Source organism: Lissotriton vulgaris, chromosome 4_1 (assembly GCF_964263255.1).
Source record: "Lissotriton vulgaris chromosome 4_1, aLisVul1.2, whole genome shotgun sequence".
NCBI classification, from domain to species: domain Eukaryota; kingdom Metazoa; phylum Chordata; class Amphibia; order Caudata; family Salamandridae; genus Lissotriton; species Lissotriton vulgaris.
The window spans coordinates 1,634,033,323-1,634,047,963 of NC_141691.1; positions in this window are offsets into that span (position 1 = coordinate 1,634,033,323).

Genomic DNA, 14,641 nt, shown 5'->3' on the forward strand with positions numbered 1-14,641 from the left:
ATGATGTCACATATTACATCATTCATGACATGGTCAGTGACATCACTGATGACATCACTGATGACATCTCAAATGACATCACTGATGACATCACTGATGACAACTCAAATGACATCACTGATGACATCTCAAATGACATCACTGATGACATCACTGATGACAACTCAAATGACATCACTGATGACATCTCATTTGTCATCACTGATCACATCACTCATGTGATAATACAATGAACCTCTTCAGACTCTAATATAACCTTACATACACTCAGTATAAACAGACACTCACAGACTGTCACTCATCCATGGAGTTACTCACACACCTAGTCAGTCATGCAAAGAATCAATCACACCTCCATTTCCTCAACTATACAGTTATACACATCTTACTTATTCAAACATATAATAACACATATTTACTCTCTTATATAATCCCTGATACAAGCTCACAGTGATCGATACAGCCACTCACACATTCACTGGCTCTTATGTTCAGTTATTTATATATGTCAACTCTCACATGTATTGTGTTTTACATACGTACTTACTTGCACATGTAGCAATGAGAAATCCATTCACTCACCAACACACCCATGCACAGTCAACCGCCCATATAGCTGTTTCCACATGCACTCTTGAACTCATACTCCTAGTGAATCAACTGCTTACACATCTATGCACAGAGTCACGCACCTCCCAGCCACCCACACACACACTCAGCCTCCCATTCAAATACTTGGGCAACCAATCAATAACCCATATGGCCACTCTTATAGCTACTGATCAACACATGCAGCAGCTTACACAACAACAAACATACTGATGCACAAATTAAGACAGTTTAGTCACTAACCCATGCACTCAGTGAGACACATTTAATCACTCTTTCATACAGTCAGTCATGCACCTACTAAATTCTTCATCCAGACACTTATACATCCACTCATTCTTCAATATGTAAAACATATTTAAACTTTACAGACACATACAATCACTGGATGTTGTGATCAGTGATGTCATCAGTGATGTCATTTGAGATGTCATCAGTGATGTCATCAGTGATGTCACTGACCATGTCATGAATGATGTAATATGTGACATCATCAGCAGTGGATTGCGGGTGCGCGATATATAGTTAGCGCTTCTAACTATATATGGAATTTCAATGGTTTTATGCGAGTAAAATAAGGTTTTGTAAATGCTAATTCCTAACTATATATGGCCTAAAACCAATGGTTTTTTCATTGAATTTTCAAGGTTTTGTAAATGCAAATTCCTAACTATATATCCACTATAACCTATGGTTTTTTCTGTGAATATATATATATATATATATATATATATATATATATATATATATATATATATATATATATATATATATATATATATATATATATATATATATATATATATATATATATATATATATACCTACTGGCGGTCGCCAGTAGGTATATATAGTTAGGATTTTTTTGAATAGGGATTTCTGAAAATTCTATGTTGATTAACTTTGGCGTTGATGGACGGAATTGGCTGAAATTTTCAGGAAAATGGCACATTTTGTTTCTGAGCATCCCCTGAAAGTATGGGGGGGTTTCGTCAAGCGGGGGCCGAGAAAAAAGGGGGGTCCCAAAACATGTTTTTTAACATTGAGTTTTCCATTGGGCGGTTGGACTCACTTTTAGCTCGAACGGCTGAATGGATTTCCACAAAACTTGGCAAAATTGTAGGGACTGGTAGCCCGATGTGCCTTTGCTATGTCTCAAGATATATGCTCCAGTGGTTTTTACGAAAATTAACTTTGAAAAATATATATTGGGCTACATTGGGCTATATATATGTTAGAGCCCAAATGTAGCTCAATGTAGCCCAATGTAGCCCAAAGATGGCCACCAGAGACAAAAAAAAACAAATGTAGCCCAAATATCAGCCAGATGTAGCCCAACTATAACCCAGTGACAGAATGTCCCAGAGTGTTCTAAAGAACAACTAGAGCGCTAACAGTCTTACTTATGACAAAAGTATGGCACACCTGAAGTCATCTTGATTGGAATAAAGTGTTAACACTTAAAACATTTAATTTGCAAAGGAACAAAATGAGGGGGTTCATTTTGCCATAGAAATTATGATTAGTGCTGAAGAAAGAAAAATTAGGGCACATTTAGAGTGACTTCTCAAATCCTCTTATATTTCATTAAAAAAATTCTGATATGCAGTCTCCCAAGATGGCCACTAGAGACAAAAGAGCCCAAATGTAGCCCAAATATCAGCCAGATGTAGCCCAACTATAGCCCAATGACAGAATGTCCCAGAGTGTTCTAAAGAACAACCAGAATGCTAACAGTTTTTCTTATGACAAAAGTATGGCACACCTGAAGTCATCTTGATTGGAATAAAGTGGTAACACTTAATACATTTAATTTGAAAAGTAACAAAATGAGGGGTTTCATTTTGCCATAGAAATATTTGTTGATGGACGGAATTGGCTGAAATTTTCAGGAAAATGGCACATTTTGTTTCTGAGCGTCCCCTGAAAGTTTTGAGGGGTTTCGTCAAGCGGGGGCCGAGAAGAAAGGGGGGTCCCAAAACATGTTTTTAACATTGAGTTTTCCATAGGGATGTTGGACTCACTTTTAGCTCGAACGGCTGAATGGATTTCTATGAAACTTGGCAAAATTGTAGAGACTGTTTGCCCGATGTGCCTTTGCTAGGTCTCAAGATATGTGCTCCAGTGGATTTTGAGATATTAACGTTCCAAAAAATATATATCTGTGACAGCGTCCCGGTTAGCGCCCCGGTTTGCGTACCAGACGCGTAACTGAACTTCGCGAGGAGAAGCGGATTGGCTCTCCGGTGACTGTCAACATTCTAAACAGTCCGGAGCGGCCGCCATCTTGTCTCTCGGTAGGATCGAGAGACAAGAGGTGGAAATAAACGAAGGGGGAAATGAATGAAAGGGGGCAAGGTAGACCCCTCCTGACCCCTAGGATTGATGTGGGGGCTATTAAAGGGCTTTGCGGGGCAAAAAAATAAAAAATAAAATTTTTCGATTTTTCCCGGTGGAAGCGCTACCCGGTACGCGAACCGGGTAGCTCACCGGTAGCGTAACAGGAGTCAGCCATCTTGTGTTTTGGACAAATTTAGTCACAAGATGGAGGATAAACAATGTTGGGAATGGGTATAAGGGGGCATGGGAGACATATCCTGACCCCCTAGGTTTTCTGAGGGTGGCTGAGGAGGCCCATATATGTAAAAAAAAAAAAGAATTTGCACGGTTAGCGCCCAGTCGGCGCACCGGGTAGCGTTCCGGAAAGCGTAACAAGGGGAAAACCAAGGGAAATAGTAAAATAATATTTTAGAGTGCTTTGAGGTAGGGTAGCTCTGAATAGAGCTGTTGTGTTGTGTGGGTGATGTACGTACCAACATGTAGGTACCAATGAGGAGTCTAAAATTCAATGTACACCGTCTCCTCTGTAGATATTTTGTAAGTTCTAATATGGGTTACTTAAATGTACATGTGTGGAAAAGCACTTCATGCTTTAAAGCAATTGTATTTTTGAACTGATTGTTCTTTCCTCTTAGTCCTCCTCTTTGTTTTTTTTCCCCACACTCTTCTTCAGCATAATAGTTGATAAATTTGTTCCCTCAAAAAATTTATATACATAAAAAAATTATATTAAATACATATAAAATATATTTTTCCTTTAAAAGAAGAATACATTTTACAGCTTTTGATATTTGCTATTAAATAACGATTGAGATTCACTGAAAAAACCATAGGTAATAGACCATATTTAGTTAGGAATTAGCATTTACAAAACCTTGAAAATTCACTGAAAAAAACATAGGTTATAGACCATATATAGTTAGGAATTAGCATTTACAAAACCTTATTTTACTCACACAAAACCATTGAAATTCGCATATATAGTTAGTTGCACTAACTATATATCGCGCACCCGCAATCCACTGCTGATCATGTCACATATTACATCATTCATGACATGGTCAGTGGCATCAATGATGACATCACTGATGACATCTCAAATGACATCACTGATGACATCACTGATGACAACATCCTGTGACTGTATGTTTCTGTAAAGTTAAAATATGTCTTACATATTGAAGAATGAGTGGATGTATAAGTGTCTGGATGAAGGATTTAGTAGGTGCATGACTGACTGTATGAGTGAGTGATTAAATGTGTCTCACTGAGTGCATGGGTTAGTGACTAAACTGTCTTAATTTGGGCATCATTATGTCTGTTGTTCTGTAAACTGCTGCATGTGTTGATCAGTAGCTATATGAGTACTTATATGGGCTATTGATTGGTTGCCCACGTATTTGTATGGGAGACTGAGTGTGTATGTGGGTGGCAGGGAGGTGTATGACTCTGTGCATAGATGTGTGAGCAGTTGATTCACTAGATGTATGGGTTCAAAAGTGCATGTGGAAACAGTGTATGGGCGGTTGACTGTGTGCATGAGTGTATTGGTGAGTGAATGGATATCTCAGTGCTACATGTCAAAGTAAGTACATATGTAAAACACAGTACATGTGAGAGTTGACATATATAAATAACTGTGCATAAGAGACAGTGAATGTGTGAGTGGCTGTATGGATCATTGTGAACTTGTATCAGGGATTGTATAAGAGAGTAAATATGTGTTAGTATATGTTTGAATAAGTAAGGTGTGTATAACTGTATAGTTGAGGAAATGGAGGTGTGATTGATTCTTTGCATGACTGACTAGGTGTGTGAGTAACTCCATGGATGAGTGACAGTCTGTGAGTGTCTGTTTACACTGAGTGTATCTAAGGTTATAATAGAGTCTGAAGAGGTTCATCGTATAATCACATGAATGATGTCATCAGTGATGTGATCAGTAATGTCAAATGAGATGTCATCAGTGATGTCATTTGAGATTTCATCAGTGATGTCATCAGTGATGTCATTTGAGATGTCATCAGTGATGTCATCAGTGATGTCATTTGAGATGTCATCAGTGATGTCATCAGTGATGTCACTGACCATGTCATGAATGATGTAATATGTGACATGATCAGCAGTGGATTACGGGTGCGCGATATATAGTTAGTGCAACTAACTATATATGCAAATTTCAATGGTTTTGTGTGAGTAAAATAAGGTTTTGTAAATGCTAATTCCTAACTATATATGGTCTATAACCTATGGTTTTTTCAGTGAATATATATATATATACATATGTGTGTGTGTGTGTGTGTGTGTGTGTGTGTGTGTGTGTATATATATATATATATATATATATATATATATATATATATATATATATATATATATATATATATATATATATATGTATATATATATATTCAGGGCACCCTCTCCAAAGAAAAAGGCAGAGACCACGAAGGGGAACAGCTTGGAGTCTCTTTAATTGTCGACATGGGCAATGGGCGTATGCATTTCGGCCGTGTGGCCTCGTCAGCTCCCAGTTTGTAACAGGTAGGTATGCTGCTAGAGGGTCCTGCTCCCAAGATATAGTTCTGGTTGGCTCCTCCCATGAGCGGAGAACAATGTCACCTGCTTCCGTTTAACGATGGTAGATTAAACTACTGAACCCAGCATGCAGTGGTTTTCTGGGATGGACCACGAGAACTGCAGGCACCTCGAGTAGCTCTCTCCCAGTTCTCCGTAATGCCCTGCACAACATCGATACTCCTTGCGTCCCCTGACTGCATAACCGCCGCCATCAGGTGCATTTTCCACGGGGACAAGTCTGACAATGCGCCTCGCCCAACGCGGAGTACAGTGACTCCGACACCGCTTCTGTTGCTCCTGAGTGCAGTGGTGGGTCTGGTCCTTCCGATAACTCGGAATCAAAGAAGGATTTGCCGAAACAAAACAACGCCAGTGGAGACCAGGTCAGCTTGTATGCATGGATCTCTGTTGCACGTCGCTGGCTTGCCGTGCTAATATATTCAGGGAACCCTCTCCAAAGAAAAAGGCTGAGACCACGAAGGGGAACAGCTTGGAGTCTCTTTAATTGTTGACATGGGCAATGGGCGTATGCATTTCGGCCGTGTGGCCTCGTCAGCACCCAGTTTGTAACAGGTAGGTATGCTGCTAGAGGGTCCTGCTCCCAAGATATAGTTCTGGTTGGCTCCTCCCATGAGTGGAGAACAATGTCACCTGCTTCCGTTTAACGATGGTAGATTAAACTACTGATCCCAGCATGCAGTGGTTTGCTGGGATGGACCACGAGAACTTCAGGCGCCTCGAGTAGCTCTCTCCCAGTGCTCCGTAATGCCCTGCACAACATCGATACTCCTTGCGTCCCCTGACTGCATAACCGCCGCCATCAGGTGCATTTTCCACGGGGACAAGTCCGACAATGCGCCTGGCCCAACGCGGAGTACAGTGACTCCGACACCGCTTCTGTTGCTCCTGAGTGCAGTGGTGGGTCTGGTCCTTCCGATAACTCGGACTCAAAGAAGGATTTGCCGAAACTAAACAACGCCAGTGGAGACCAGGTCAGCTTGTATGCAGGGATCTCTGTTGCACGTCGCTCGCTTGCCGTGCTAATATATTCAGGGCACCCTCTCCAAAGAAAAAGGCAGAGACCACGAAGGGGAACAGCTTCGAGTCTCTTTAATTGTCGACATGGGCAATGGGCGTATGCATTTCGGCCGCGTGGCCACGTCAGCGCCCAGTTTGTAACAGGTAGGTATGCTGCTAGAGGGTCCTGCTCCCAAGATATAGTTCTGGTTGGCTCCTCCCATGAGCGGAGAACAATGTCACCTGCTTCCGTTTAACGATGGTAGATTAAACTACTGATCCCAGCACGCAGTGGTTTGCTGGGATGGACCACGAGAACTGCAGGCACCTCGAGTAGCTCTCTCCCAGTGCTCCGTAATGCCCTGCACAACATCGATACTCCTTGCATCCCCTGACTGCTTAACCGCCGCCATCAGGTGCATTTTCCTTGGGGACAAGTCCGACAATGCGCCTCGCCCAACGCGAAGTACAGTGACTCCAACACCGCTTCTGTTGCTCCTGAGTGCAGTGGTGGGTCTGGTCCTTCCGATAACTCGGACTCAAAGAAGGATTTGCCGAAACAAAACAACGCCAGTGGAGACCAGGTCAGCTTGTATGCAGGGATCTCTGTTGCACGTCGCTGGCTTGCCATGCTAATATATTCAGGGCACCCTCTCCAAAGAAAAAGGCAGAGACCACGAAGGGGAACAGCTTGGAGTCTCTTTAATTGTCGACATGGGCAATGGGCGTATGCATTTCGGCCGTGTGGCCTCGTCAGCGCCCAGTTTGTAACAGGTAGGTATGCTGCTAGAGGGTCCTGCTCCCAAGATATAGTTCTGGTTGGCTCCTCCCATGAGCGGAGAACAATGTCACCTGCTTCCGTTTAACGATGGTAGATTAAACTACTGATCCCAGCATGCAGTGGTTTGCTGGGATGGACCACGAGAACTGCAGGCACCTCGAGTAGCTCTCTCCCAGTGCTCCGTAATGCCCTGCACAACATCGATACTCCTTGCATCCCCTGACTGCATAACAGCCGCCATCAGGTGCATTTTCCACGGGGACAAGTCCGACAATGCGCCTCGCCCAACGCGGAGTACAGTGACTCCGACACCGCTTCTGTTGCTCCTGAGTGCAGTGGTGGGTCTGGTCCTTCCGATAACTCGGACTCAAAGAAGGATTTGCCGAAACAAAACAACGCCAAAGGAGACCAGGTCAGCTTGTATGCAGGGATCTCTGTTGCACGTCGCTGGCTTGCCGTGCTAATATATTCAGGGCACCCTCTCCAAAGAAAAAGGCAGAGGCCACGAAGGGGAACAGCTTGGAGTCTCTTTAATTGTCGACATGGGCAATGGGCGTATGCATTTCGGCCGTGTGGCCTCGTCAGCGCCCAGTTTGTAACAGGTAGGTATGCTGCTAGAGGGTCCTGCTCCCAAGATATAGTTCTGGTTGGCTCCTCCCATGAGCGGAGAACAATGTCACCTGCTTCAGTTTAACGATGGTAGAATAAACTACTGATCCCAGCTTGCAGTGGTTTGCTGGGATGGACCACGAGAACTGCAGGCACCTCGAGTAGCTCTCTCCCAGTGCTCCGTAATGCCCTGCACAACATCGATACTCCTTGCGTCCCCTGTCTGCATATCCGCCGCCATCAGGTGCATTTTCCAAGGGGACGAGTCCGACAATGCGCCTCGCCCAACGCGGAGTACAGTGACTCCGACACCGCTTCTGTTGCTCCTGAGTGCAGTGGTGGGTCTGGTCCTTCCGATAACTCAGACTCAAAGAAGGATTTGCCGAAACTAAACAACGCCAGTGGAGACCAGGTCAGCTTGTATGCAGGGATCTCTGTTGCACGTCGCTGGCTTGCCTTGCTAATATATTCAGGGCACCCTCTCCAAAGAGAAAGGCAGATAGATATATAGATATATAGGCGCTGACGAAGGCCATACCGGCCGGAATGCATTCGCCATTCAACTGAAATAAACGGTGCTGTCTTCAATCCCCACTGTGGCTTCTGCTTCTTTCGTTGAGAGGAAGTAGAGGAAGTACTTGTTTCAGATATATATATATATATATATATATATATATATATATATATATATATATATATATATATATATATATATATATATATATATATATATATATATATATATATATATATATATATTCTAACACCAACTTCTCTGTGGCAGGGGGCCCCCAAACCTGGCAGGGTGACCTCGGACATGCAGGAAGGAGTTTTCAGCTAAGTGCACCCAGCAACATAAAGATTAAACCAAGGCTTGACTTTGGAGAAAAAGTGCTTTAATAGTGCAGGGCGGCAGCCAATCAATTACTTACAGACTCGTTTCAACTGATCATACAGTCTTAATCATTGGAGAGCTTTCTCTGGTAACCAATGGGGATGCACTGCCTGGTGTCTCAATCCTCCATTTCCCAGGATGCACTGTGGAAGTGAAATGCAATATTCTTTTCAGGCTGCCATGCAATTACCTTATGTAAACTGTTTCTGTGCATCGCAATCCTGTGTTACAAATTGATTTGTGCGCTCACATGGCATCTTTGCTCATTGTGCTGCCACAGAAGAAATGTTCTCAAAAAGAATCTGTCTCCGAAGCCAGCTTTGGGAAGTGGACTACTCGCCAAGCAACCTTACTCGCCTCCATGTGGTAAATTGTACAGGAAAATCGTTGCATTTATTATGCTGTTCCTGCAAGGCCTGCTGCTCCTTCAAGCGTGTCTCTATTGCAACGCACGGACCCACCTTACAGCGGTGGGGTAATCTTCGTCACCCGAGCTGGCCACACAACATTCCAAATGAAGACACCCACGCAGCGGTAGTTTCCTCCTTTTAATGCAGGGCAGCTACGACGGACATGAATTCTCTATCAAGCTGAGTTCAAGCTGTAAACACCAATCGCCTACGCATTTCAGGAGAGGTTTCCCTTAATCATGGCTTGGCGTTCAAAGTTGGAAGAGAGCAACCACATCATTTTCAGGTGTTTAAAGGGTATTAGTCCCGCCCCATTGGGCGTGCCATCTGCAAAGCATTCTAGTTCATGTAGTTTGCAAATTGTAAAATCGATAGTGGGTGAAACTCTCAAGTCCCCTCATGTAGTGTTACCCGTCAGGTCGCTCTCCGGTTAAACCTAGGCCTGTTGCATTTCTCATGCTGTTCCTGCAAGGCCAGTTGCTCCTTCAAGCGTGCCTCTATTGCAACACACGTACACGCCTTACAGCGGTGGGGTAATCTTTGTCACCCGGGCCGGCCACACAACATTCTAAATGATATTTGCTCCGCAAATGAAGACACCCACGCAGCTGTGGTTTCCTCCGTTTAATGCAGGGCAGCTACAACGGACATGAATTCTCCTTCAAGCTGAGTTCAAGCTGTAAACACCAATTGCCTACGCATTTCAGGAGAGGTTTCCCTTAATCATGGCTTGGTGTTCAAAGTGGGAAGAGAGCAGCCACATCATTTTCAGGTGTTTAAAGGGTGTTAGTTCCTCCCCATTGGGCGTGCCATCCGCAAAGCATTCTGGTTCATGTAGTTTGCGAATTGTAAAATCCATAGTGGCTGCCACTCTCAAGTCCCCTCATGTAGTGTTACCCGTCAGGTCGCTCTCGGGTAGCAAAATTATGAGGATATATTGCTCATATCTCTTTAGCATAGCCCAGTGATTGCTGTGATTTGATGAACATACATATCATTTATAATTTTTAGATATAATTTGTAATGTTACATCTAGACTTGTGGGCTGAGGGCCCCAAGTAGGCACTTTCAGTTGTTTAGATGTTTATTTGATGAAGTCCAACAGTGTGAAAAATCTACACAACCGATTGTTGATGGCTAAGTGATTTATTTTTGTGACTTGTCTCTTAAGTTTGATGGTACTCCACTTCAATCTCATATGTTCTATGTATATTGCGATATTCTGCTCTGTGAGAGAAATTAATGTTTATCCCTGGCCGCTATTTTCATTTAAAATACATCCTCCCAATAATGAAACCTCAAGTTATATATAAGTTCTACCTGTTCTGATGTGTGTTATAGAGATTGCGTAGGATACTTAATGCTTGGTACCTATGTTATCTCTCACATTGTACCTATTTCATGCTTACATGTATTAATCATAATTAGGGCTCCCGGTTTTATGGTATTTATTTTTAGTTCATTTCCATCTGTATTTATCCATATTTATTTTTTGCCCATTTTATTTGTATTTATCCATATTTATTTTGTGTTTTGCGTATAAATGTAGTTGTAAAACTGCACAATTCCATATCTATTTAAATGATAGATACACACTCATACTTTGATGTCTGTTGTGTTTTAGCAATTTAAGATGCCAAATATTACATAACAATACATCCACTCATAAATACTTGCATTATACCATACATATATGTTGACATATGTTGTGTTTGAAAGAAATGTCATCCTGTTTATTAATTTCCCATGTTGTCTATCTGCTCAGCTGCTGGGCTGTAATTCATGGAAGACAGCACGGAGAGTCACTTAAAGGAAGAAACATTTTCTGTATTTATCCACTTTTAAAAATAAATGCAGACAGAAAACACATTGTTTTCTGTCTGTATTTATCTGTAAAAATGCATACAAATGAAAAACAGGGAGCCTTAATCATAATCTTATTTTGCTGTTTCAATTATGTTGTAGGATTGATCCTTTCTATATTTCAATGACCCTACTTTCTAACTAGTATGTATACCTATATTTGTATTTATAATCAACACTTGGGCAATCTTATTCTGTTCACTGTACATAACCACACAGTTTTCATGAATGCCATTTATACTATAAATGTACATACAGTTTTTCATCTGCATTAAGACCGAATGGTATTTTTGTAAGCTGTCTTATGATATATTTACTCTCCGGGTTGCACTGTTGTAATGTTCTGTCCCCACCTCTCTTGTTTTTAGGAACATGTGCAATTCCATATTATCTTAAAATGTTCAATTTATTGTCATGATGTTGGACATGTCTCACAATTGCATAACTTATGTCTTTGTGTTGGACAGTCCGCGTATGTTCCAGTATTCTTTTTTCAATGGGCAGATTGTACTTCTCACATATTTCAAACCACACATACACTCAATGAAATACACCACAATCTGAGTGCTGCAGGTTATTTTATGTTCATTTGAGATTTCTTTTCCATTTGGATCTCTGATGTCCCTCATGGTTTGCTCAATCCTTGCATGCCTTGAGGTTGATGAATTTGAAGAAAACTTTGCGTTGTTGGTGTAAACAGCTTCTTGGATGTTGGTTTGAAACGCGGCTTCTCACTAGTCGATCTTGAAGGGAGATAACATTTCTATATGTTATTTGCAGTTTGTTTCCTACCGCTTTTGCGATGCCATTGTCACTTAGTAGAATATTCCAATGCTTCTGAATTATCTTATGTATTAGTTGATATTGATTTGATTTAACCCTTTCGCTGCGGCGGCTTTTCCGCCGCAGCGCTAACAGGGCGGGGTGGCCGTGCGGCGGCCGCATGCTGGTGACAGAACCGCTCCGTCACCAGCCGCGGTTGAGCTGTGCTCGTGACGGAGCGGTTCCGTCATGGCCCGCCCCGCTCAATAGAACGCGCCGCACAGGCGCGAAATCAGCACCGCGCAGGCGTGGCGGCCGGGCCATTACGGAACCGCTCCGTCATCAGCACCGCGCCACCGCAGCTGATGATGGGGCAGTTCCGTCATCAGCAGGGGAGGGGTTACCTTGGGAATGTATATAGCGCACGAAAGCCCAAGGGCATCTAGGCACTGCGCGGTAGATTGCCAGAAATAACAGAGAAGAGAAGAATAGCTAGAGACAACCAGGTTTTTAGTGCTTTTCTAAAGGAAAGCAACATTGGGATGTTCTTGATATCAGTCGGTAGTGAGTTCCACAATTTCACTGTGCCTAGAAGAAAACATCCTCCTCCCAACATGCCTTGTTGAATCTGGGGGTTTGGAGCTGTTTGCTCTCTGCTGCTCCTAAATTTCTAGCCGGAGAGTACCAGGAGTGGTGTTGTTTCAGGTACTGAGGACCATTCCTGTGCAAAGCCTTGTAAGCTAAACATAAGGATTTATAATCTATCCTTTTTTTTACCGTGAGCCAGTGTAGCTTGCTTAATCCTTGGGAAATAGACTGACATTTTAGAATGTCAAACAGCAATCTAGAAGCTGCATTCTGCACCTGCTGTAGTTTGAGCATATGCTCTTTTTAGAGGCCCTAATACAGGGCATTTCCGTAATCGAGTCTAGCCAGCGCCAGAATGGTCACACGTGTTTTTACTACCTTTGGAGAGATAAAAGACTGACATTTCTTAATTGTCTTTAGAGTCAGGAAGTCCAAAGATGAAACGTCAGGTTATCATCAAAGATGATGCCCAAATTCTTCACCTTCTTGACTGGGGCTGGAAAAGATCCCAGGCTGACTGGCCCCCAACTATGTGACCAAAAGGATGTGTCGGAGCCCTGCAGGAGTACCTCCGTTTTACCCCACGGTCAGCTTTAGGCAGTTTGCGCTCATCCACTGATTCACACGGGGCATACAACAGTTAAAGCGGTCAACTGTTTCTGCCAAATTAATGACGATGGACACCACTAACTGAGTATGGTCAGAGTAGGAAATCACAGAGAAGCCAAACTGACTAATTATATCAGCCAAGGGGGTCATATACATGTTGAATAATGTGGGGCTCAGTGAGGAGCCCTGCGGCACCCCACATGGAAGCATGAACTGTTGTGAGCAGGACTCCCCAAGCTGAACATACTGAAACCTATTGTTCGAATAGGCTTTAACCAGTTCCAGAGCAGAATCCTTAACGCCGCCTCTGAGAATCTTCTGATGAGGATATCATGGTTTACGGTGTCAAAAGCCGCAGATAAATCCAAAAGTATCAAGGCGGCTTTGGCACATACTATTGTTCTGAGCTCCTCTGTTGTCATGACTAAGGCAGTTTCCGTACTATGCCCTTGTCAGAAACCATATTGTGAGGGATCAAACAGTTCCACCAATGATATGAAGGCTGTTAATTGGATGTTTAAGATTTTTTCCAGGACCTTAGCAAGGAATGGTATTATGGAGGCTGGTCTATAACTGCTGTTGTCACTAGGATCAAGTTAGGATTTTTTAAAAGGGGAAGGATTGAGACAGTCTTCCAAGAATCAGGAATGATGCCTGTGCTAATAATCTCCTTGAAAAGTATACTAAGTTGCTCACTGATGAGGTCAGATGCCATCTGGAATATTCTGGGGGCAAGGGTCTGAGGGTGCTCCGGCCCTTGATGTTCTGACCAACTGGTTGTACGTTGTTATCTTTCTCATTGTTTCCTCTTTCTTACTCTTCTGATCTGATTTCTCCATGCGTATTTGTTGCCTCGTTCTAATATGTGTTCTTTTGGCTCCTTGTTCAATATTGGATGCTAGGTATTTCCACTAATAGAATATTGTCTTCACTTTTTTGACTTGGACTACAGTGTGTCCTTCTTCAAAACAGTTTTTTATATAGCGCAGAAACTCTCCATATGGGATACTTCTGATTAAGGCTTTCGGATGAAAACTAGTCCCATGTAGCACACTGGTGGTTGCAGTTGGCTTCGTGTACATGGTTGTTTCCAATTTCCGGCTCTTGACATATACTCTGCTGTCGTAAAAAACAATTTGCTTGTCACTTATATTGCATGTAAATCTCAGATTGTGATTATTACAGTTGATGGCTTAGAAATATTGTTGAAATTCTTGCTGTGTTCTATTTCATATTAGGAATAGGTCACCTATACATTGCATCCAAATAATGATTTTTGATGGATGTTGTTCCCATATGTCTTTCCATGCAATCTCCCTCTCTTACATGCCCATGGTCAAATTCGGATAGCTGGGGGACAAGGAAAGTCCCATTCCAGTTCCTGCAAGTTTGTTGGTACAGTTGATGATTAAAGAAGAAGATGTTGTTATGTGGGCACATTTCAATCATTTCCATCATCATAATTGAATGCTTGGTTTCTCTGATATTTCTTTGTTTTGAGAAAATACCTCACTGCATTTAATCCTACTTTATGTTGAACTGAGGTGTATAGGGAGATTAGATCGGTGGTTACAAGTA